We start from the raw sequence: 23,532 nt of genomic DNA on the forward strand, positions 1-23,532 counted from the left end.
TACACGTACATCTGGAATTTTTAATAACATTCCTTAGCATAGTACAGTAGTTTTTTTTATAATTTTTGACTGTTTCTAGGTCATTACTCTTTCTTGCTCATAGATAGGTTTTTTACATGGTTTCTCACAATTTTATTTCACTGTTATCTTAGGGAAAGAGCTTTAAAAACTACTCACAATCATGTCATGAAATAAGTTATAATTTAAATTAACATCAAGTTCCCAGTATACCTCATTGCTGTGTAACTGCTGCAAGCTTTCCCTAAAATGTAAAACCGTTAAATTTAATTGAACACACCACATTGGAGGACTGTTTTGCATTGCGGTATGGAGCTCTGTCATATACCATAATTACTGTGCATCATGATGAGGAAGATCATTCTTAACAGGATAAACGTTTATTTGATTAAATTTATCTTGGTCTATCAAAATATTATCTATCAGTGTGCCACTTTCCTGCATTGCCCAAGTAGGACAATCAATAACTGATGTCAAATTGAAAGAATTGTGTAATACTTCGAGGTCACTCCTCCTACCAGAGTATTTCAGAAAATCTATATTGAAATCCTTACAAATAGTAGCTTGCTTCTCTCTGTCTGACAGATAGCACAACAAACAATCAAATTTTTTCAGAAATAGTTGAAAATTTCCCAGTGGAGACCTATACACAGTTTACAACTATAAAATTACCATTATTTAATTTAAGTTCAGAGACAAATATTCTGATGTTGCTCTACACAGAACTTTTTAGTTTCTAAATTTTTCACACTATATTAACTTAAGTATATGATGGCAACACCTTCTCTTTCCATATTGTCCCTGCTTATGTGTGCTGAAAACTTTTATCTACTTACATTTAACTTTCCCAAATCTGTGACTATATGAGGTTCAAACAGAAGTAGTACAACTATTCATTCACTGTTTCTTAATTCGCCAAACAAATAAGAAGTTCATCTACTTATAGTTTTTAATCCTTTGATATTCTGATGCAAAATATAACCATTATTTTTCTCTATATTTTCAGAAGAATCTTGTGACATTTTAACATCTTTAATACCTGCCTGTCTGCACTTGTCATTATGCTTGATTCCTTTCCATGTCGGATCACTGGACACTGATCTTAGACCAGTTCCATGTGCAAAATGATATTTTTGACATCAATTTGCTACACACATCCACACACACACACACACACACACACACACACACACACACACACACACACACACATATATATATATATATATATATATATATATATATATATATCCTCTTTAGCCATGATTGACACCAATGTTCTCAATGATCCTCTTCAGTGGTGATTGACACCAGTGACCAGTCTTCTGAATATTGCCAAACATGCAACAGGAGCATATGTTTCATCTTAATTACAACCCTTCTGCTGAACACAGGCTTCGATTACAAGCCTAGCCTTATATATTTCAGTATCTACATCTTGAGTGTGTTTCATTTTGACGACTCACTTGCTGGACAGCATTTGCTTAAGTCCCAAGTTTTATTAAGTTCAAATGGCATTATTTCTTCATTGATTGCTTCACTCCATTCATATTCATCATGATTCCATTTTATATCTTTATAGCATTCAGGAACATCATCAACAAATGATTCAGCATGCAAGGTCAGTACTCGATAAGAATCAGATTGTGCAGACAGCCTTCCTTCCCTGTCGTTTCATTGAAGAATTTGTCCGTTTTCAGTGGTCTTGACCAGTTCTCTTGAATATTCTGTCTTCTTTTCTTTTTTCTTGTTTTTTTATGTCTTGTATTCTTATGTCCTGTTTTAATCTGCCTTGTATTTTTCTGTATGTTTTCTTCTTATCATGAAAGTCACTGTTCACCAGTCGTCCCACTGAAAGCGAATTCCATTTCACAAAAAATTCCATCCTTTCGTGAAATTACTCTCTTCAGATCTGGACACCAAAATCGACACCTATGTGCATAATATCCAATAAAAATGCATACAAGTGAAGTAGAACAAAAAATTCTAACTACAAGTTCCTTTGGAGCAGTACAACCAAAACCTTTATCGTCTGGTACCTTTCTTTCCAAACTTGTAATTGGACTTCTGTTTGTAATATAGACTACAACCAGTACCGTCTCTGTCCATAAACTCTAGTCCAGATTTGATTTGAAAAGCGTACTACGCACTTTTCCAAAATAGTCCAGTTTAGACGTTCAGAAACCCCATTCTGCTGCGATGTATATCGAACTGTGAAAGGAAATTAATGCTTAAGTCTTCTCAGAAAGTCCTCAGCTCATTCGATATATACTCTCACCCATTATCACAATGAAGATAATGTGTTTTCAAATTAAAGCAGGCTGTAGGCATTACTTCAAAAATTCTGAAAATTTTTGGAACTTCTGAATTTCTAGAAGATATACATAAGAAAAGTGAGTAAAATCATCAATAACTGTTAAACATAAATTCTATTATCATATGAACTTTGCATAATTCGTCCAGTTAGATCAGTGTGAATAAGTTCTAGTGGTCTGGTTGTTTTCACTCATTGTGTTTTATGAGGCTGTGACAGCTGTTTCCCTTTGATATTGGTATGACAAAAATCATAGTCTGACTTGCCAGATTTGAAGGTCATTCCATCAACTTGCATTTGCAACTTAGGAATATCATCATAACTCAGATGAGCTTATCTTTCATACGACACTTCAGTTTTCTCTGTTGGTGACGATATACAGGGTGTTACAAAAAGGTACGGCCAAACTTTCAGGAAACGCTCCTCACACACAAATAAAGAAAAGATGTTATGTGGACATGTGTCAGGAAATGCTTAATTTCCATGTTAGATCTCATTTTAGTTCCGTATTTCCTCGATTCACCGTCAGTTGGCCCAATTGAAGGAAGGTAATGTTGACTTCGGTGCTTGTGTTAACATGCGACTCATTGCTCTACAGTACTAGCATCAAGCACATCAGTACGTAGCATCAACAGGTTAGTGTTCATCACGAACGTGGTTTTGCAGTCAGTTCAATGTTTACAAATGCGGAGTTGGCAGATGCCCATTTGATGTATGGATTAGCACGGGGCAATACCCGTGGCGCGGTACGTTTGTATCGAGACAGATTTCCAGAACGAAGGTGTCCCGACAGGAAGACGTTCGAAACAATTGATCGGCGTCTTAGGGAGCACGGAACATTCCAACCTATGACTCGCAACTGGGGAAGACGTAGAACGACGAGGACACCTGCAATGGACGAAGCAATCCTTCGTGCAGTTGACGATAACCCTAATGTCAGCGTCAGAGAAGTTGCTGCTGTACAAGGAAACGTTGACCACGTCACTGTATGGACAGTGCTACGGGAGAACCAGTTGTTTCCGTACCATGTACAGCGTGTGCAGGCACTGTCAGCAGCTGATTGGCCTCCACAGGTACACTTCTGCGAATGGTTCATCCGACAATGTGTCAATCCTCATTTCAGTGCAAATGTTCTCTTTACGGATGAGGCTTCATTCCAACGTGATCAAATTGTAAATTTTCACAATCAACATGTGTGGGCTGACGAGAATCCGCACGCAGTTGTGCAGTCACGTCATCAACACAGATTTTCTGTGAACGTTTGGGCAGGCATTATTGGCGATGTCTTGATTGGGCCCCATGTTCTTCCACCTACGCTCAATGGAGCACGTTATCATGATTTCATACGGGATACTCTACCTGTGCTGCTAGAACATGTGCCTTTACAAGTACGACACAACATGTGGTTCATGCACGATGGAGCTCCTGCACATTTTAGTTGAAGTGTTCGTACGCTTCTCAACAACAGATTCGGTGACTGATGGATTGGTAGAGGCGGACCAATTCCATGGCCTCCACGCTCTCCAGACCTCAACCCTCTTGACTTTCATTTATGGGGGCATTTGAAAGCTCTTGTCTACACAACCCCGGTACCAAATGTAGAGACTCTTCGTGCTGGTATTGTGGACAGCTGTGATACAATACGCCATTCTCCAGGGCTGCATCAGCACATCAGGGATTCCATGCGACGGAGGGTGGATGCATGTATCCTCGCTAACAGAGGACATTTTGAACATTTCCTGTAAGAAAGTGTTTGAAGTCACGCTTGTACATTCTGTTACTGTGTGTTTCCATTCCATGATTAATGTGATTTGAAGATAAGTAATAAAATGAGCTCTAACATGGAAAGTAAGCGTTCCCGGACACATGTCCACATGACATATTTTCTTTCTTTGTGTGTGAGGAATGTTTCCTGAAAGATTGTCCGTACCTTTTTGTAACACCCTGTATATGATATTGATGTTCCTTGTGTTTACTGGGTACATTTTGACTCACTGCTGTGTGCATGTGAAGGGGCATGTTGTCCTTTTGATTACTACCTTTACACTTCTCAATAGCTATCCACAAGTCTTTTTCTTATTATTTACATACTGACATAAGATTATTGCTGAGGTATGGAACTGATAAAATATCTGTAGTAAAAATCTGCATTTTTGCCATTTATTTTACTCCTAACTTCAGTTTCACCAATACATTTAACATATAGAAATGTTCCAGACTTTGCAACATAAATTTTAATTGGCTCTTGCAAACTTTTCACATTTTCGACTATATACTATTATCTATTAAATGCTCCGTAGCTCCAGAACCCAAAACCATTTAATTTTAGTTTGAGTTACCCGATTTTAATAGCTAGTTGCAGGAAAAGAGTAATTATTCTCCTTTCGATATTGATCATCAGTGGCTGCCCCTGCAGAAATCAGTTTTGGATTCTGTATTACGTTTTTCTTTGGTTTTCGGCACTGTGTCCTCTCAACTTGTCCTTTCAGCCCACAGTTATAACACAAAAAAGTTTATTATTTTTGTTGTCCAATTTAATATCACTGCATCATTATATGATTTAATACCGACTTTTTGATGAAGAGACAAAGAGTTCGTTTTTTATCGTCCAAAGAGAAAGAAGACTGTTTTACCAGTTGATCAGTTGATTGGTGGTTCTCAAAACTTCCGTTGTAAGATCCTTCTTAAGCTTTTTATAAGTAGTAGGATCCAAAAGATCACTAACTGTCTTGAGGTAATCTTCACTATTCATCAAAACTGGGGCATTACCATTGACAGCTGTAAGTACAATGATGCTCTCTTCTCCATTGACCTTCCTCAGTGCCTTCCCTTCCACTTGAGACAAATTACTGTTAGGTAGCTTCACTTTGCGTAATATTCTGGCCGTTTCCGTCCTAGTTTCGTCAGTGGACAGTCATGATAACACATGGATTCCTGCCTCCACATCATTTAATTCCCTCCGTGTGAACCTTTCTTCTTGGGGGATCTCAATGGCATTAACCCAAAGATCCATTTTATGATGTCCTGGATGTACCTGTATTTAAATGCGTGGACGAGACTCATGACCATAAGACAGAAATGACACACACACTGATCGATCATCTTTTACAGCATTTGTTGAACTGTCATGTTCACTCAGTGTGGTCAACAGCAGCCTGAACTATATTATCTATCTCTTTCAGAATCTCTTTGTCCTTTATGGAAGTCCAGTTTGCAAATATGACATCAAATTACTTCCTTTCCATCTCGAACTGTTAGTTTACTTTTTGTTCATTTTCATCAGAGAGTTTTTTAACACATTTGGACAACTGGCCAAGGGTTTTAGATAATGCTGAATGAAACTGTTTTATTTCTACAACTTTATTAGCTAATTTATTAACAGAATCAGGTAGCTTCATCTGAGGTTGTTTTAATTCTGCAGTTTCGCTAGATATTTGATTTAATTTCAAAAATTTCTGTTGATAAGACAGCTTGTGCCTCAGAAATTTCCTTTACCACGTTTGTTGCTCTGGTGACATATCCCCTTGCTTTGTTGACATATTGGATTGCTTTGTTGAGATTTCACCCACTTGGTTCAATACTGTGGGAGCACCTGAGCAACTACTTCCATTTTTTGGGGTAATTCCGCCAATGGATCCTTTTGTGGGTTGCTTTGATTAGTCGATTCAAAGTCCATATTGGTTTGCTTTGCAGTCTTAACCATAACAGGCAGAATTTAATTTAAATTCTTAAAAATCCCTGATTCATACCAAAAAATAATTAATTAATCCAATTGTACATGAATTGGCCTAGTAATTCAACAATTAAACTCGAATATTACATGTAAATAAAATATTATCTAACAAGGTGATCGGGGCGATCGACGTTTTGAAACTATCTTTACAGTGATGTAGGTTATGATCCCAGATACCACACAGCACAGCCATTCATCCTGGTGGCCCTCGTTTGTGTGTAACTGACTAAAACAAATTCGGAATTTAGTGTGACACTCAGTAGCGTTAAAAAAGTTGCAATATATAGTCTGGTTGTTTGATATAATAGATAGAATAACAGTTTCACATGCAGGAGGTTGGGTGTTCGAATTTTGTCAGGAGCAGTAGGTTTTTTTATTTTTAAATCTTTATCTAAGTTAACTCAATCATTATTTTCATTCGATTAATTGATTTAAATGTAATTTTTTATTTCTATTCCTTTTAACCACCTATGAACGTCTTCATAGTTTCATTTTTCTTTTTATAACTCTTTTCCCAATCAGAATTTTTGGAAAATGAATTTAATTATATTTATCTATTATATTATTCAATTATTTGAAAATTCTGATCTATCACTTAAAAAACAAAAGATGAAATAATGTATTTATATTGGTGCAATGGTGTGAACATAGTATTTTTGTTTACAGATGTGCAAGTTTTTAGCACAGTAACAGTCATACAGACATTTAAGACATAACCTTAATACACATAACCTTATGCACAATGGATAAAATAACACAGAAGAAATTCTAAATTAAAAATGGGTTTATAAGTAAACCAAAATTCAAGCAAAATGAGAAATACATACAATAAATGCATGAATGTGGATGAAAAAATAGGGTGATGAAATAAAAGAAAGTAAATCTAAATTAATACATAAAATAAATTACAATCACATGAACAAAGATGTCAAGTGGAGTAAGAATGATAGGAAGAGAAATGAGAAGTTGATATGATTAAAAATTTGTGATAAAGGAATGGACTTAAAAATTATATTTAAATCAATTACCTGAAGAAAAATAATGATCAAAGTAATTTCGATGATGATCTAAAATAAAAGGCTTATTGCACCTGATGAGACATTTTTAAAACACGTATATACTTTTATTTACAAGATAAGAAATTACATTTACAAAACACTTTAAATGTTACTCTTTTGAGTAAGATATTTTGTTCTTTTTTGTCATTATCCAGATCAATGTTTTCATTGGTCTCTGTATTTTGCGAGTGTCTCTCAAGCTGAGTTTGTTTGTGCTTGCCTATCCTGTTTAATACATAGATTTAGCTTTTTTGTGAAGGCACATACATTAAATTTATACTTTTAAATAGAAGGAAATTAGAAAACATTGAATGCAATAAATTACACAAAAGGGAGGAGAAACAAAAATTGTAGTAATGGCTTTTCACTTAATACTAGTATGGTTATAGTGATATCTTATGCTGTGTGTGTTTTCTTTTTTGATCTCTGCATAAACTGAATTAGTGAGAAGATTTTTTTCTCCTTTCAGTTTTGTTAGCACATAGATGTAAGATATTTCCTGGTTTTCATTGTATGTTAAGAATTGTTTCAGAATTTATAATCATGTGGTATTTTAACTATCTACTTATCATGTATAAGCATTGGGAAGCAAGAAATACGTTACATCGGGTCATGAAACAGACCGTGTTGCATTTAGACAGATCGAGTGAGAAACAACACACTAGGGTGCAATGGACAAGGAAAATATAAATCTAATTGGATAAAGGTGCGGAGCGAGGGTAAAAGAGTCTGAAGGGAAAGGGGGGGAGACAGTCATGGTGCAGGAGAGGGCATATTTAAGCTTGTAAACACTAACTGGTTTCACTGTTAAATTATAATGATATTGTGGTATTCACTGCATGGCACACATATTGATTGCAAGCAAGTATAGATAAACGCATTCAACAAAGGTTACAATGGCACTATAAGGAAATGTTACATGTGAGAACTTTAAAGAAGAGAAAGAAAACCACTTTTCACTGTTACTTTTTGCACTTTGGGACACATGTATCAATTCTTGGTGCTTGTGGATCGTGGGAGGCGTTGGAGGCGGCGACGAGGGCGTGGAGGTTGTGAGGGTGGGCGGCGGTGTCGGCGTTCACGTCACGTGGCGGCTGACAGGGCGTCCCTGAAGGCGGCGGTTGGTGGGATCTCCAGGAAGTTTTGGGTAGTCTCGCGGTATTTTGCATTTGGTTTTGGCTTCTTGTGTTCTTCCCACAACTCCATGTGGAACTGCACGCTGTATGATTGTTTTTTGGCAGTGATTGCGTGTGCAGTCAAGGCTAGTATCTACACCATGGCCGTGCGTTTCAGTCTGGGGAACGGTGAGTGCCGCGACTTCTATGTTATGTGGGTTGCTTCTGTTTATGTGGGCTATCATTCTTTTGCTTGTCGCCCATTACTGCTGCTTGCCCTGCATAGGAACCGATATTCTGTGGTATCTTTTGCGTTGAAAATTTTACAGTTGGGCGATTCTTTTATATGGATTAGGGCCAGCCTCTTGTTAGTCGGTACAGTGTTGTACACGACCATGTACCACGTAGATCTGGCGTGCTCCAGTATTGCTCGTTCTGAGATGTTTTTCCAGACGACTGGCCAACTGTGGGCTGGAAATTTTGTCTCGATTCTTGTTTTGCTCGTTTGCCTTCTTAGAGCACCATAGATGTGTTTCGCCGTCCGTAGTTGTGGGTTAGCCACAGTAGGGAGTGCTTAGCTCTTGTCGGGTGTCAGTTGCCTGGTATGTCGCATCTTCCAGGGTATATGACTGGTGTCCACTGGCGTTTTCCCTGACTGTGGCTTGTAGATATTTATTAGGCAGGCCGTGATGCTGTATCCGTTCTTGTTCTACATTTGCATTGATCTGTGGAGCAACAGCGCTGCACACTTTATCTTCATGTCAACCAGTCCCAGCCCTCCTTCCTCAGTGAGCATGTCGTCTATGACACTTTGAATATATCCCGCCTCCACAACAGGTAACAGATATCCCCTTGTGTCGCTTGCGGAGTTTCTGTTGGTGCACATAGTATCTGTGCCACAACCAGGCTTTCGACAGGATCATTGCGTTGATGAGTTCGACTCTTTGTCTCAGATTTCGGTTCGCATGAGTCCTGGCGAGCTCTCTTATTGTGTGACTGTGTATAGGATTGTTCGAAACGACAACCTCCTACACCTGCAGCTGTTAGCTTATCCATTATACCACGCATCCAGACTATATATTACTACTTTTTTTAACACTATTGAGTATATCACAAAATTCCGAATTTTTTCGTCCGTTTCTCTCAAACGAAGGCCCACGAGGGTGAATAGTTGCAGTGTGTGGTACCTGGGATCTTAACCTACGTCACTGTATAGATAGTTTCAAAAAGTTGATCGCACCACTGGGGACCTCTCGTTGTAAGAACACTTCGCCATCTTACTTACATGCCCACAATTTCGCTCACTTTAATATTATCAAAATCTCCTACTAAAATAACAAGAAATCATAAAAATTTTGGCTGCAAGCACAATAACTGATAGAAATATTGAATAATTTGGTCATGCAAAAGCATCTGTATGTGCATTGCACACTGCATGATACATCTCCAGCCTCACATAACGTGAATAGGTGAAGACAATGGAAGTGACATATAGGCTCTCCATAACAGAATGAGTTGTATGCTGTATTTTAATTGAAATATAATAATTTTACATACAAATGTACACACACACACACACACACACACACAATGTTGTTTTCTTTTTTGTTTCATGAAGCCTGGAGAAATATCAGTGGAGGAAGGAAATAACAATAAGAAAAAAAAATTGCCAAGCAACAGCTTCCATCAGTGGAGCACCAGTCAGTCAGAATATATATATATATATATATATATATATATATATATATATATATATATATATATATATATATATATATATATATATATATTTCTGACTGACTGGTGCTCCACTGATGGAAGCTGTTGCTTGGCAATTTTTTTTCTTATTGTTATTTCCTTCCTCCACTGATATTTCTCCAGGCTTCATGAAACAAAAAAGAAAACAACATATATATATATATATATATATATATATATATATATATATATATATATATATATATATTTCTGACTGACTGGTGCTCCACTGATGGAAGCTGTTGCTTGGCAATTTTTTTTCTTATTGTTATTTCCTTCCTCCACTGATATTTCTCCAGGCTTCATGAAACAAAAAAGAAAACAACATTGTGTGTGTGTGTGTACATTTGTATGTAAAATTATTATATTTCAATTAAAATACAGCATACAACTCATTCTGTTATGGAGAGCCTATATGTCACTTCCATTGTCTTCACCTATTCACGTTATGTGAGGCTGGAGATGTATCATGCAGTGTGCAATGCACATACAGATGCTTTTGCATGACCAAATTATTCAATATTTATTGAATATTTATTTCAAAGAATGCAGTTTGTAATTCTACCATCAGTAAGCTAAACAATTCCAAAGCCATATAAATGGAAGCTAATATCTCCAATACAAAACAGAAAAGCATAGGTATTTAATATTTATCATGAATAAAAACAATATGAATACTATGTTAATCGCCAATAAACTTCCAGGTTTATTTTACTTAAAAAAATACTGCATCTGCAGCAACATCTGATCTGATCATGCTTACAATGTCAAATGTAACAAATTGTACAATGTGACTGATTCAATCTAAATATAACAATTACATCTGACTGGTGCAAGCTACATTATCACAGTGTGTATTCTTTATTACTAAGCAATTAATCAACATAAAGGATCCGTGAAAAAAAATGAAATGCGTGTGGCGATTAAACCGACATGTGGTTATTGTCTACTCAAGCACTACCCAGACTTACAGCTCAGCAATTAAACTTATGTGATATTGTAATCGCCAGGCAATGGTGCTGATTAACCGAATAGAGGTGTAATTTGTCAGTGAAAAGTTATAGGACAGGAGCTGTAATACTATTTTAGGCATTGGATAAACTACTTGAATGCATAGACTGATTTTGCATGCAATGCAGGGTGGTAATCCAACATGTTATATTGTCAGGATGCGCAATGTATTGGCATGATTCACAGATTGGCAATATAAACATCAAAACGTCACTTAAGTGAATCACTTATTTGTAGGCAGCAAGTAGAAGGACTCAGAGAGAAAGGAAATTAATTCTGCTGTGATTAATTACTTACTTTATGTAGACGCTATAGGAACTTTTGTTAGTAGTGCTGAGTTGAAGTTCTTAACGATGATGTTTAGGCAATACTGAATATCCAGGAACATGAATCAAGAAGTGTCATACAGTAAACCACAAAACATTCCACAGAAGCTACTGAAGTTACTTTGCACTGCATGCAACTGTCATTGGACTAAAAAGTGGCATTGGCCAGACAATGTTGTTGACATCCAACAAATTGAGAAAGGACATCGTCGTCTTGTAAATATTTATGTGAAGAAACCACTGCTATTAAAAACTGCAAAGACAGTATCCAAATTTGCCTGTGGTATTATGAACAGTTAGTGAACCACTGCTTAAAGCACTTCTTATTGATTATCAGATCTGATAAGCACCAACTAATGGCATCAAGTGCAGCAACAGTTAACCACTAAAGAAAACTTGTTCTTATGACTGCTCATTACCCGAATCCCCAACGATGAGGACATACAATCCGAAGTTTCATGTAAAAAATCCAACATGACACACAGAAACATCAAGAGCATTAACAGACCTTGTTCTGTGAAATATACCAAAATTAGACAAAAAGTTGAGTTTGTATATACTGTTGCAGCAGACCATTTCTGGCAAACACTCGAACTGAGAGGTAGTATAAAAGATGAGGACTACATACTGGCTGAATTTAGATAAACTAAACTTGGTAATTTGTGTAGGCTAAACCTTTTGTTAAAATCGGAAAAATAGGATGATATTTACATAGAGGATAGTGTGGAAAAATGTTGGGATTCTATGTAAGATATATGAAGACACCAAATAAATTAGTTTTACCTAAGATATGCATAACTATTAGTAAACCAAACACGAAATATATCAGCAAGGTAACTGAAAATGTAAGAAATTAAGTCACTGTACTTTACGAAAATTACCTGAAAGATAAAGGACGGGCCAGTCATGAGGCTTACATCTGCAAGAAGAAAGAATACACTAGGATGATAAGAGAAAGCAAGTCACCAAAAACTTGAAGTATAAACTTATTGTAACGTATTTAAAACACTCTGGAATTACATAAGTGAGAACAGTTAAGAGTCATATTTCTTAAAAAATACAAGTATAATATTGACAAGGGAGGGGAAAGAATTGACAGATCCACAAGTGTGCAATAGATTCAATCTGCACTATGTGCAGAGAAGAGAAACTTCTAAAACAAAACATAACAGCATGAAAAGGCCTGAAAGTGTGGTTGAGAGTTTATTGCTACGCCATACAGATGAACTGCAAGTTTAAAAAATAATTGGAACACTCTGAGGATGTGGATGGCATATCAACAAAAATGGTGCTAGACTGTGCTAAATATCTTGCAAAGCCTCTGACATTCCTGCTTAATTCAGTAATGCAGGAAGGGGTATTTCCAAAATAATTAAAAAGGAGCTAGGTGGAGCAAATATTTAAATGCGGGTATAAAGAAGAGCTAGGAAACTATGGATCCATAACTATCACAACTGTTCTGTCTAAAATGTAGTCTGTTTACAAAGAAATGAACAACAGCTCCCTAGTTGTTGGTCGGCAGAACTTGGACCACTTTGTCCCACTCACATTTTGTATCCAACGTCTGTCAACCTCAGTGATCTAGTACAGAACCTTGTGTATGTAGTCGCTACAAAGCTATTGCTGTGCTGCATCGCAAAGTAATACATCTCTCAATGAGTGACGAAGGGTTTCCTAGCCATCACAGGCAAAGCAAGATATTCTACCAACTCACCGGAGAATGGCAGATGGTCGTACTTTACAGAGTGGAGCTAGAAAAATAACTCATAATATGGCTCAATGTCGCGAGCAGAAGGTCAAAAAATAAAGAGTTTCTCCACCCCCTCTCTCAGGCGATGGTACAAACAAAGAACGTTCACGGGAGCAATCTTCAGCTTGAGGAGAAGAACTTGAAATTTATGCGAAGATGATCTTGGACAGTCGCCAGAAATTCTCAGCAAAAAGAGATAAATTTCAGCTCAAATTTTTCAGTTTGACAATGCTTTGAAACTGCTTTCCCCATTGTTGAATTACTGTAAATTGGTCATTTTGGTACTGTTTCCCTTACAAAGAGAGGTATCCAGGGCTGGCATCGACACTTTGAAACCATATATGCAGTTGTGTCAGCTAGGGTCCCAGGTATTATGTCACACACTTCAAACCACTAGAAGACCCACTGTAGCATAGTAGTTAAGTTATTTGGCTTGTAGGCTGAAAAAATGGTTGTGAATCTCCATACATGTCAGTTTCCTTTACATCTTCATAGAAATGATGATTATCATTATTTTTATATGTACTTACAGTTCAGCCTTATATATGCTAACAAATGTTCAAAATGTTTTAACAGATTTTCAGAATTTTAGTCAGTCTTTTTATTGCTGCAATTTAAGTTTTACTACTGACTCTTTTTAATTTCGAATCGTCTATGAAAACTCATACGGAATTAGTAACAACACGCACCATCATTCAACATAAAAGTATGAGTCCTAGATGCTTTCGCTATGACCCCGTCTCAGTTTTTACGGTCGTAGATGGGCAACTGAAAGTTGATTCAGCGGCCAGTAGATGACACTGTCAATGCCACATAATTGAGAGTCTGGATGATCAGAGGCAAGTATCTGGTGTATACTTAGACCATCCAAAGCTTTTAACTGTGTCTGTTAAAGAATACTTCAATGGGAACCGCACAGCAATGGCTTAAAAGAAAAGCTGCGGATATTGTAAAAACCTTTGCTGAAAACAGTCAACAGCGTGTTGAAATGAAACATAAATCAAGAAATACAGAGAAGAACGTCTGCTCTGCTGTCCTGGAGGTAAAATGTGGAGTAGCACAGGGTTTGGTACTAAGACCAGCGCTCTTTATTTTGTAGATAAATGGTATGCGCAATGCAGTAAATGAATGAGCAATTATATACGCTGAAAATGCTACTTTACTAGTATTTAGCGACTCAGTAACGATTTAGAAAAAGAGAGCCAGGGAGAACATATGGATCATCGACAGGAATTTTAGAAAAAAATGAGCTATTGATCAACAGGAAGAAAACTATGTGTACAGAATTTCAAACAAACAGAACTGACAGTTCAGAGGATTTTATTCAGAGCGTTGGGGATGCAGAGCTATAAGAAGTCGGCTGTAATAAGTTTCTGGGAATAGCAGTGGACAAATTTCTGATATTGGAAAACCACATTGAAAATACCTGTTTTATAATAAGTACAAATATATTCGTAATAAAGTGACCTACACTGTGTACACAGAAAGCATGCTAAAAATGTACCATGGGCTTATCTTCCCATACATATTGTACTGTATGCCAGTGCCAGCAGAAGTGCCCATTCAGAGAATTTCAAAACTTCAAAAGGAAGCCATCAGAGGCCTAGCGAATCTAATGCCATTGAAATCCTGCAAATAAAAATTTCAAGACAGCACATCAAACAGAGATTTTCTGATCAGTACAAAAGAAATAGAGAAAATTACCATTCTGCAGCATAAAGCTGAAAATGACAGATAGGTACCCAAGTATACAGGAAGCTTATGTTATAACAGGCTACCACTTAGCGTGAGTACCACAAAGGACCTGAGCCCTTTTAAAAGAAAGCTGATGGAACATCTCATCTTTGAATTTTGGTACAACGGGAAGCAGTACGTTCATGGAAATTCAAAGAACAAAGGTACATTAAAACTGAGGACAGTGACAACCACTTCTGATTCATCTGGGAACCAACTTCCTTAGGAAGAAAGACTGGAAGACGAAGTGTTGTGCTGAAAATACAGAAGAAGAGAATATAGAGTCTAAATGGAACATTGTGTTTTTGATTGCGTGCTTAGTGAAAATATGATTTTAAAAACGGTTATTCAGTTTAGATGGGTGCCTTAATATTTTCTGCAGTACAGCGTGCATATATGAGTTAAAAATAGTTTCCAAGGTTTTTCTAAATCAATTATTTTTCTGCAGTGTGGCATTATTTCTTTTCATCTGCAAGATTGTTGTGAAAATTAACGTAGATTACTAGCATTTATCATTATTACTCATTACTAAAAATTCTGTTTTACCTGCGTTTTTTGGCTGTATCTACAGAACTATGTTACTGTGGGCCATCTGTTATCATTAATATTACTAAAAAAATTATTTTTGTGTATCAGTGATCAATTTGTAAGAAATTTTGCTTACTCTGTATAAGACTTGCAACATTATGTGTGTAATATCATTGTAAAATATTATCTATGGACAAAAAGAAACTAAAATAACTAACCTAAACGATACCAGTTTGTTTTAGGATAAGAGACATATAGTGGAGAGTAAGTGTCTTTGCCTTCTGACAAAGAAGTGGAATTATAATGCTGTTTCTCTTTTCAGGAAGATGTTATTTGTGGTTGTCTCTAATGTTTGTTGTACAAATGCTCCATGTCCTTATGATGTGTGATGGGCTGGATGGAGATTAACCATGATATACTCATGTCCATAATGGGAGTCTTTTTGAACCAATATACCACACAGTTGGTTGGATGAACAAGATGATGCCTCACTGATGGCAACCAAATAGTATCATGCATATCTCTTGGCAAATGAAACATTAAAACTTACAAATTCATGTCATTACTAAATCATAAATTTAAAATATGTTCTGCATGAACTAAATTGTAATGCTTATGTAACTAATTTTGCAAACTCTTTACCATGAGATAGACGTGATAAAAGGAAAATGAAGAATAAATAAATATATAAGTAAGTCAAATTAAATGTTGTAAAGGTCGAAGGCTCTACTTTTGGTTCTTCTCCTGATTTTTCCACAAGCAATTATCGGTTGGTGGAGTAAGAAAATAGTAAATAAAGAAAGATCCAGGGGAAAAACTATTTTCCGATCTCAAGACAGTTTATCACAAATATGAAATGCAAAAAACTTTTGCAATAAATCTCGAAAATATCTTATATGTTAAAATGTAAAATATCGTAGAAACTAGGTAACTAACTGAAATACTGCATAATGAAATGCTATATTTCTTCATTTTAAATATCTAATTTGTTTTTACAGATGACTCAGTATTGATTTTTATGGATTCTAAGTTATATGCATAATGTATTTGTACTGTTTACAAATGGGCTAAGAGAGAGACACAAGATGGACTTATTCCCTATCCTAAATGAAGGATAAGGAAAGAGTTTGTCATTTGAATGATTCTCAGCCATAAAAAAAATTAATCTAAGAACAAAGTAGGTAGTATAGCAATCAGCTGGTGAAGTTATAGTTGCTAAAGCCAGGTAAACTAGAATTGTGGAAACCATGTTTAGATAGTAAAAATGTCTTCCCCCAATGGGCGCATTGTAACGTCATGCATATATTAAACTGGAAAATTTTGAATTAATAATCGCTGATATCGTTCCTTTCCACGGAGTAATGCATGCAGGTTTTAAAATCTCTGTCCAACGTCTTCTTTCTTGCTGCTTTAGAAAAATCATAAAAAGCGTTGTCCATCATATTGTAGAGTCAGTATTATCCAGGAATTGTTCTAGTACAGAAGTTGATTAACGTATGTATAGTCTTGAATCTCAATACAATAAATCATCTGGTAGAGTCCATTTAACATCCAATCAACCGTGCCACAAATACATGCCTTAAGGTTTTTCCTCTCAGAAACTGAATTCTCATCTACACGGTTTAAAGAAACCAAGTCGTAAATAATTATATGAACATATTAATATTAAATTATTATATTACATACACTATCCTACACAGTATCTGCAAAAGCCCATGTCCTACTGAGTCGTAAATCTTGACAGGTCCGTTCGACTGGTGTTTTCTTCGTATTGTCATCGCCAACATGACGTATGCCAGCTGATCTGCCGCGTGCACTAAACTGATGCCGATCTGACAATATACGCGTCGTCGTTCATCTTCGTAAAAACACGTATCGTAATTTGCCTCGTGCACTTGCACAAAGCATTAAGATCGCGTGGACTCGGGACCCGATCGCGTGTGAGACTACGAGCAACGCCACGGATTCTTCTGTCGCGAAAGTGAGAAACGCTTCACCTCCGATCTACTTTCTCGAAAAGACTGAGATTGAGTTGTGCTCGAGGCACAGGACTTGTAACCTAAAAAAATCATGATTGAAGTCATTAAGTGTTGCTGATTTACGTTTCCCTGGGTCCCCTAAATAATTTCAGGCGAACACCGGCGTGATAACTTCAAGGAATTCACGTTCTGTTTCCTATCCAATGGGTGCCCAATTGACCTAGTGGTATCCACTGACGCTACACTCCATCTCGCAAATCGCTCGCCAAGTGAACTGATCTGTTACCGTCATTCAAAAAGAAACGAGCCGGAGGTTGTAAAATACCATTACTTCCGGAGGAAGGCGTGGCCCCTATAAGAGCGCTGAGGACCAAAACTCACCTGCAGAATGACGTGGACGACACTCACTTGACGACAGGACGAGGACGTGCACTTGTCTACCGTCCGCTGCAGCTAGTAATGTTGTAAACAGAGGAATGAGGCTCCAGAAGAATAGAAAAGCGTTGTACTGTTTTCTTGCAGCGGAAGGACTGCGGGGAATGGAAATTCATCGCAGACTGGCACAAGTGTGCGAGAGTGCTGAATGTCCGTTGCAGTTCCGACGTTCAATACGACCTCTGGGACAATGGCTGCCACCACAACTCACTGGTGTTCTACAATGAGGGCATCAACGAGCTGGACAGTGTTATCGGTAATGTGGTGTGGCGTTCCAGACCATGCGTCGTTCGGCCAACGCTTCGGTCTTTCTTTGAATCGACTGAGCCACGCCTTGATCCTTGCAGCGGATGATGTTGTTGTTGTGGCCTTCAGTACTGAGACTGGTTTGATGCAGCTCTCCATGCTACTCTATCCTGTGCAAGCTTCTTCAACTACTGCAACCTACATCCTTCTGAATCTGCTTAGTGTATTCATCCCTTGGTCTCCCTCTACGATTTTTATCATCCCTTGATGCCTCAGAACATGTCCTACCAACCGATCCCTTCTTCTTGTCAAGTTGTGCCACAAACTCCTCCCCAATTCTATTCAATACCTCCTCATTAGTTATGTGATCTACCCATCTAATCTCCAACATTCTTCTGTAGCACCACATTTCGAAAGCTTCTATTCTCTTCTTGTCCAAACTATTTATCGTCCATGTTTCACTTCCATACATGGCTACACTCCATACAAATACTTTCAGAAACGTCTTCCTGACACTTAAATCTATAATCGATAACTAATTTCTCTTCTTCAGAAACGCTTTCCTTTCCATTGCCAGTTTACATTTTATATCCTCTCTACTTCGACCATCATCAGTTATTTTGCTCCCCAAATAGCAAAACTCCTTTATTACTTTAAGTGTCTCATTCCCTAATATAATTCGCTCAACATCACCCGAGTTAACTCGACTACATTCCATTATCCTCGTTTTGCTTTTGTTGATGTTCATCTTAAATTCTCCTTTCAAGACATTGTCCATTCCGTTCAACTGCTCTTCCAAGTCCTTTGCTGTCTCTGACAGAATTACAATGTCATCGGCGAACCTCAAAGTTTTTATTTCTTCTCCATGGATTTTAATACCTACTCCGAATTTTTCTTTTGTTTCCTTTACTGCTTGCTCAATATAGTACAGATTGAATATCATTGGGGTTAGGCTACAACCCTGTCTCACTCCCTCCCCAACCACTGCTTCCCTTTCGTGCCCCTCGACTCTTATAACTGCCAACTGGTTTCTGTACAAATTGTAAATAGCCTTTCGCTCCCTGTATTTTACCCCTGCCACCTTTAGAATTTGAAAGAGAGTATTCCAGTCAACATTGTCAAAAGCTTTCTCTAAGTCTACAAATGCGAGGAACGAAAGTTTGCCTTTCCCTAATCTTTCTTCTAAGATAAGTCGTAAGGTCAGTATTGCCTCACGTCTTCCAATATTTCTACGGAATCCAAGCTGATCTTCCCCGAGGTCGGCTTCTACCAGTTTTTCCATTCGTCTGTAAAGAATTCGCGTTAGCATTTTGCAGCTGTGACTTACTAAACTGATAGTTCGGTAATTTTCACATCTGTCAACACCTGCTTTCTTTGGGATTGGAATTATTATATTCTTCTTGAAGTCTGAGGGTATTTCGTCTGTCTCATACATCTTGCTCACCAGGTGGTAGAGGTTTGTCAGGACTGGCTCTCCCAAGGTTGTCAGTAGTTCTAATGGAATGTTGTCTATTCCCGGAGCCTTGTTTCGACTCGGATCTTTCAGTGCTCTCTCAAACTCTTCACGCAGTATCACATCTCCCATTTCATCTTCATCTACAGCCCTTTCCATTTCCATTATATTGCCCTCAAGTACATCGTCCTTGTATAGACCTTCTATATACTCCTTCCACCTTTCTGCTTTCCCTTCTTTGCTTAGAACTGGGTTTCCATCTGAGCTCTTGGTATGCATACAAGTGGTTCTCTTTTCTCCAAAGGCCTCTTTAATGTTCCTGTAGGCAGGATCTATCTTACTCCTAGTGAGATAAGTCTCTATATCCTTACAGTTGTCCTCTAGCGATGCCTGCTTAACCATTTTGCACTTCCTGTCGATCTCATTTTTGAGACGTTTGTATTCCTTTTTGCCTGCTTCATTTACTTCATTTTTATAATTTCTCCTTTCATCAATTAAATTCAATATTTCTTCTGTTACTCAAGGATTTCTACTAGCCCTCGCCTATTTACCTACTTGATCCTTTGCTGCCTCCACTATTTCATCCCTCAAAGCTGCCCATCCTTCTTCTACTGTATTTCTTTCCCCCATTGCTGTCAGTTGTTCCCTTATGCCCTCCCTGAAACTCTCTACAACCTCTGGTTCAGTCAGTTTATCCAGGTCCCATCTCTTTAAATTCCCACCTTTTTGCAGTTTCTTCAGTTTTAATCTACAGTTCATAACCAATAGATTGTGGCCAGAGTCCACATCTGCCCCTGGAAATGTCTTACAATTTAAAACCCGGTTCCTAAACCTCTGTCTTACCATTACATAATCTATCTGAAACTTGTCTGCATCTCCAGGCTTCTTCCATGTATACAACCCTCTTTTATGATTCCTGAACCAAGTGTTAGCTATGATTAAGTTACGCTCTGTGCAAAATTCCACCAGGCGGCTTCCTCTTTCATTTCTTCCCCCCAATCCTTATTCACCTACTATGTTTCCTTCTCTCCCTTTTCCTACTATCGAATTCCAGTCACCCACGACTATTAAATTTTCGTCTCCTTTGACTAACTGAATAATTTCTTTTATCTCATCATACATTTCATCAATTTCTTCATCATCTGCAGAGCTAATTGGCATATAAACTTGTACTACTGTAGTACGCGTGGGCTTCGTGTCTATCTTGGCCACAATAATGCGTTCACTATGCTGTTTGTAGTAGCTTACCCGCACTCCTATTCTTTATTCATTATTAAACCTACTCCTGCATTACCCCTATCGGTGCATTTCGTACGCTTGAGCCAGTCTTTAATGAAGTTCCGTTTCTCGCACTCCTTCCACTGTCACGAAACGCACCGCCCCATATTGCTCTTCTTTTGAAGTCTTCACACCTCTGCTGTCATCACCACTGACTGGAGTGGGCGGTCGACGAGTGTATGTGCTCGCCTTGTCGTCACGTGGATGTGCGTCCATGTCATTCCATGGGCGGGTTTGGGGTCTCAGCGTTCTTACAAGGACCAGACGTTCTTCTGTAGGAAATGACATCGCTCCATCGGTTTCCATTTTACGGCCTCTGAATCGGTTCTTTTTGAATGATCCTAATGGAATGGCATTAACTATATATGAAGATACCACTGATACCACTGATGACCGTGCAGATTCTTTAGGATAAAATGATAATTAAATCGACACCCTAGCTGCAAACAAGCGTTAATGTACATCACTGGGGACATGTTGACAACGTGTGCCCCGACTGGGACTCGAACCCGGGATCTCCTGCCTAGATGGAAGACGCTCTATCCATCTGAGCCACCGAGGGCATAGAGGATAGTGCGCCTGCAGGAACTTATCCCTTGCACGCTCCCCGTGAGACCCACACTCCCAACATGTCCACACCACTACATTCGTAGTGCACCTAGTAGATGTTTGCCCAGCACACTCATTACTCGTGGCAGATTAAGCGCACTACGAATGTAGTGGTGTGGGCATGTTGGGAATGTGGGCCTCACGTGGAGCGTGCAAGGGATAAGTTCCTGCAGGCGCACTATTCTCTGTGCCCTCAGTGCCTCAGATGGATAGAACATCTGCCATGTAAGCAGGAGATCCTGGTTTCGACTCCCGGTCGGGGCACACATTTTCAACATGCCCCGAATGATGTATATCACCGTCTGTTTAGAGCTAGGGTGGCGATTTAATTATCGAATGGCATTAACATTTCGTAATTTGTCCAGCTTGATAGGTTTTCGATATAGTACAGCAACAGTCCACATGGAGATCCCTATAGAAGCCGGTAATGGGACTTGAATTTTACAAAGTGTTTTCTATGTCCATGTGGCATCTTCTGCGGGACTCTCAGAACAATTTCTATGTACATTTCCCGCTCCCTCCTTATCAGTTTTCCAGTGGTCTTGAACACTTTTTAAGCGGATTTTCAAAGCCTCTTTTTGATTTCTGGAACAACTGTGTAGTCACTTTTTAACTTTTCTAGGCCCATACTCGGAAAGAAAAGGGTGGGGGTCATGGGTGTTACGACCCCACAAAAGACACAGTTCAGTAGTAGTGTTTATCTTTTATATGTTTCAGAGTCAGAATTTCAGAGCCAAGAGATAATCACAAACTGTGATTCCCTCAGAATCGAATCCTGGGTCCGCACCCGTCATGGTCGTTATTTCAGATATGTTTCCAGCAATTTTTGCTACATGAGTGCATGTAGAGAGGGATCAACATATAGTCTAAGCAAAACTTAGTTGGTCAGAGTAATGACTGTGTGTGAAAATGTTTCCGAGCGGCTGAGAATACGGAGTGAGACTTATAGGGTGTCAACAAGGTTGCCAGCTACAGGCTGGAATGTGGACAGTCTCTGAATGCAGCACAGTGCGGCCCCCCGCTAGAGGACGACTGCGGCTGTTCGAAAGCTGAACGAATTGACGATGCGGGCGGATCCCGAGCAGCTCTGTGCCAACTCGCCACCTACGAGAACGGCGCCGGCAAACCCGGCATTAATGCTATTACCAGCCTTTGTCTGCGAACAAAACGTCGTTGCGCCAGCTTAGTCAGCGTGTGCCTGCACCATCAGCACACCCGCCATTTAGTTTGACCGCTGTGGCCACGTAACCCGCCTCCTCGATTCTTCTTTTTGTAATATGCTCAGAATTGAGGTCTGTTACGCGCAAGTGGTCCTAGTGGATAACTGAGGCAACTCCCCGTTGATGTAATTCATGCCAGATTCCATACTGCGCATTAATGCGGTTCAAACAGAAATATGAAAACTCTGCGACGTGAGACTAGCACCACTCTTACAGATGAAACTGGACGCAAGCAAGTTTGTATTGTTGATTCGGTCTCATGTAACTCCAATTGGAGCAGCAAAATTATCTAGCACCTGTTAGATACTCGAATGGAAACAGGAAAAGACAGAATTTTCTTTATGGGATTAATGCTGCAAATAAATAATTATTAACGTTAAGGGAGAATACGTGCAAACAAGACAACCGTTTGTTCCCTGGCATTTCCAGATGACCTGGCAATACTCAGCAACAACAGACAAGAAGCACAAGAATCAGTGTGTACTTACATGAAGTCTCTGCCAAAACAAATCTACAGACGTCAGATCAAAAAATGCAATACATCTACATCTACACGGATACTCGGCAAATCACATTTAAGTGCCTAGCAGAGGGTTCATCGGACCACCTTCACACCTACATCTACATTTACGTGATTACTCTGCTATTCGCAATAAAGTGCCTGGCAGAGAGTTCAATGAACCACCCTCAAGCTGTCTCTCTACCGTTCCACTCTCGAACGGCACGCGGGAAAAACGAGCACTTAAATTTTTCTGTGCAAGCCCTGATTTCTCTTATTTTATCGTTGTGATAATTTCTATGTAGGTGATTGAAATTTCATGAGAAGATCCCGTCGCAACGAAAGACGCCTTCGTTTTAATGATTGCCACTCCAATTCACGTATCGTGTCTGTGACACTATCTCCCCTATTTAGCGATAATACAAAACGAGCTGCCCTTCTTTGTACTTTTTCGACGTCATCGGCCAG

This window comes from Schistocerca nitens, chromosome 1 (genome assembly GCF_023898315.1).
Source record: "Schistocerca nitens isolate TAMUIC-IGC-003100 chromosome 1, iqSchNite1.1, whole genome shotgun sequence".
Classification (NCBI taxonomy): Eukaryota; Metazoa; Arthropoda; class Insecta; order Orthoptera; family Acrididae; genus Schistocerca; species Schistocerca nitens.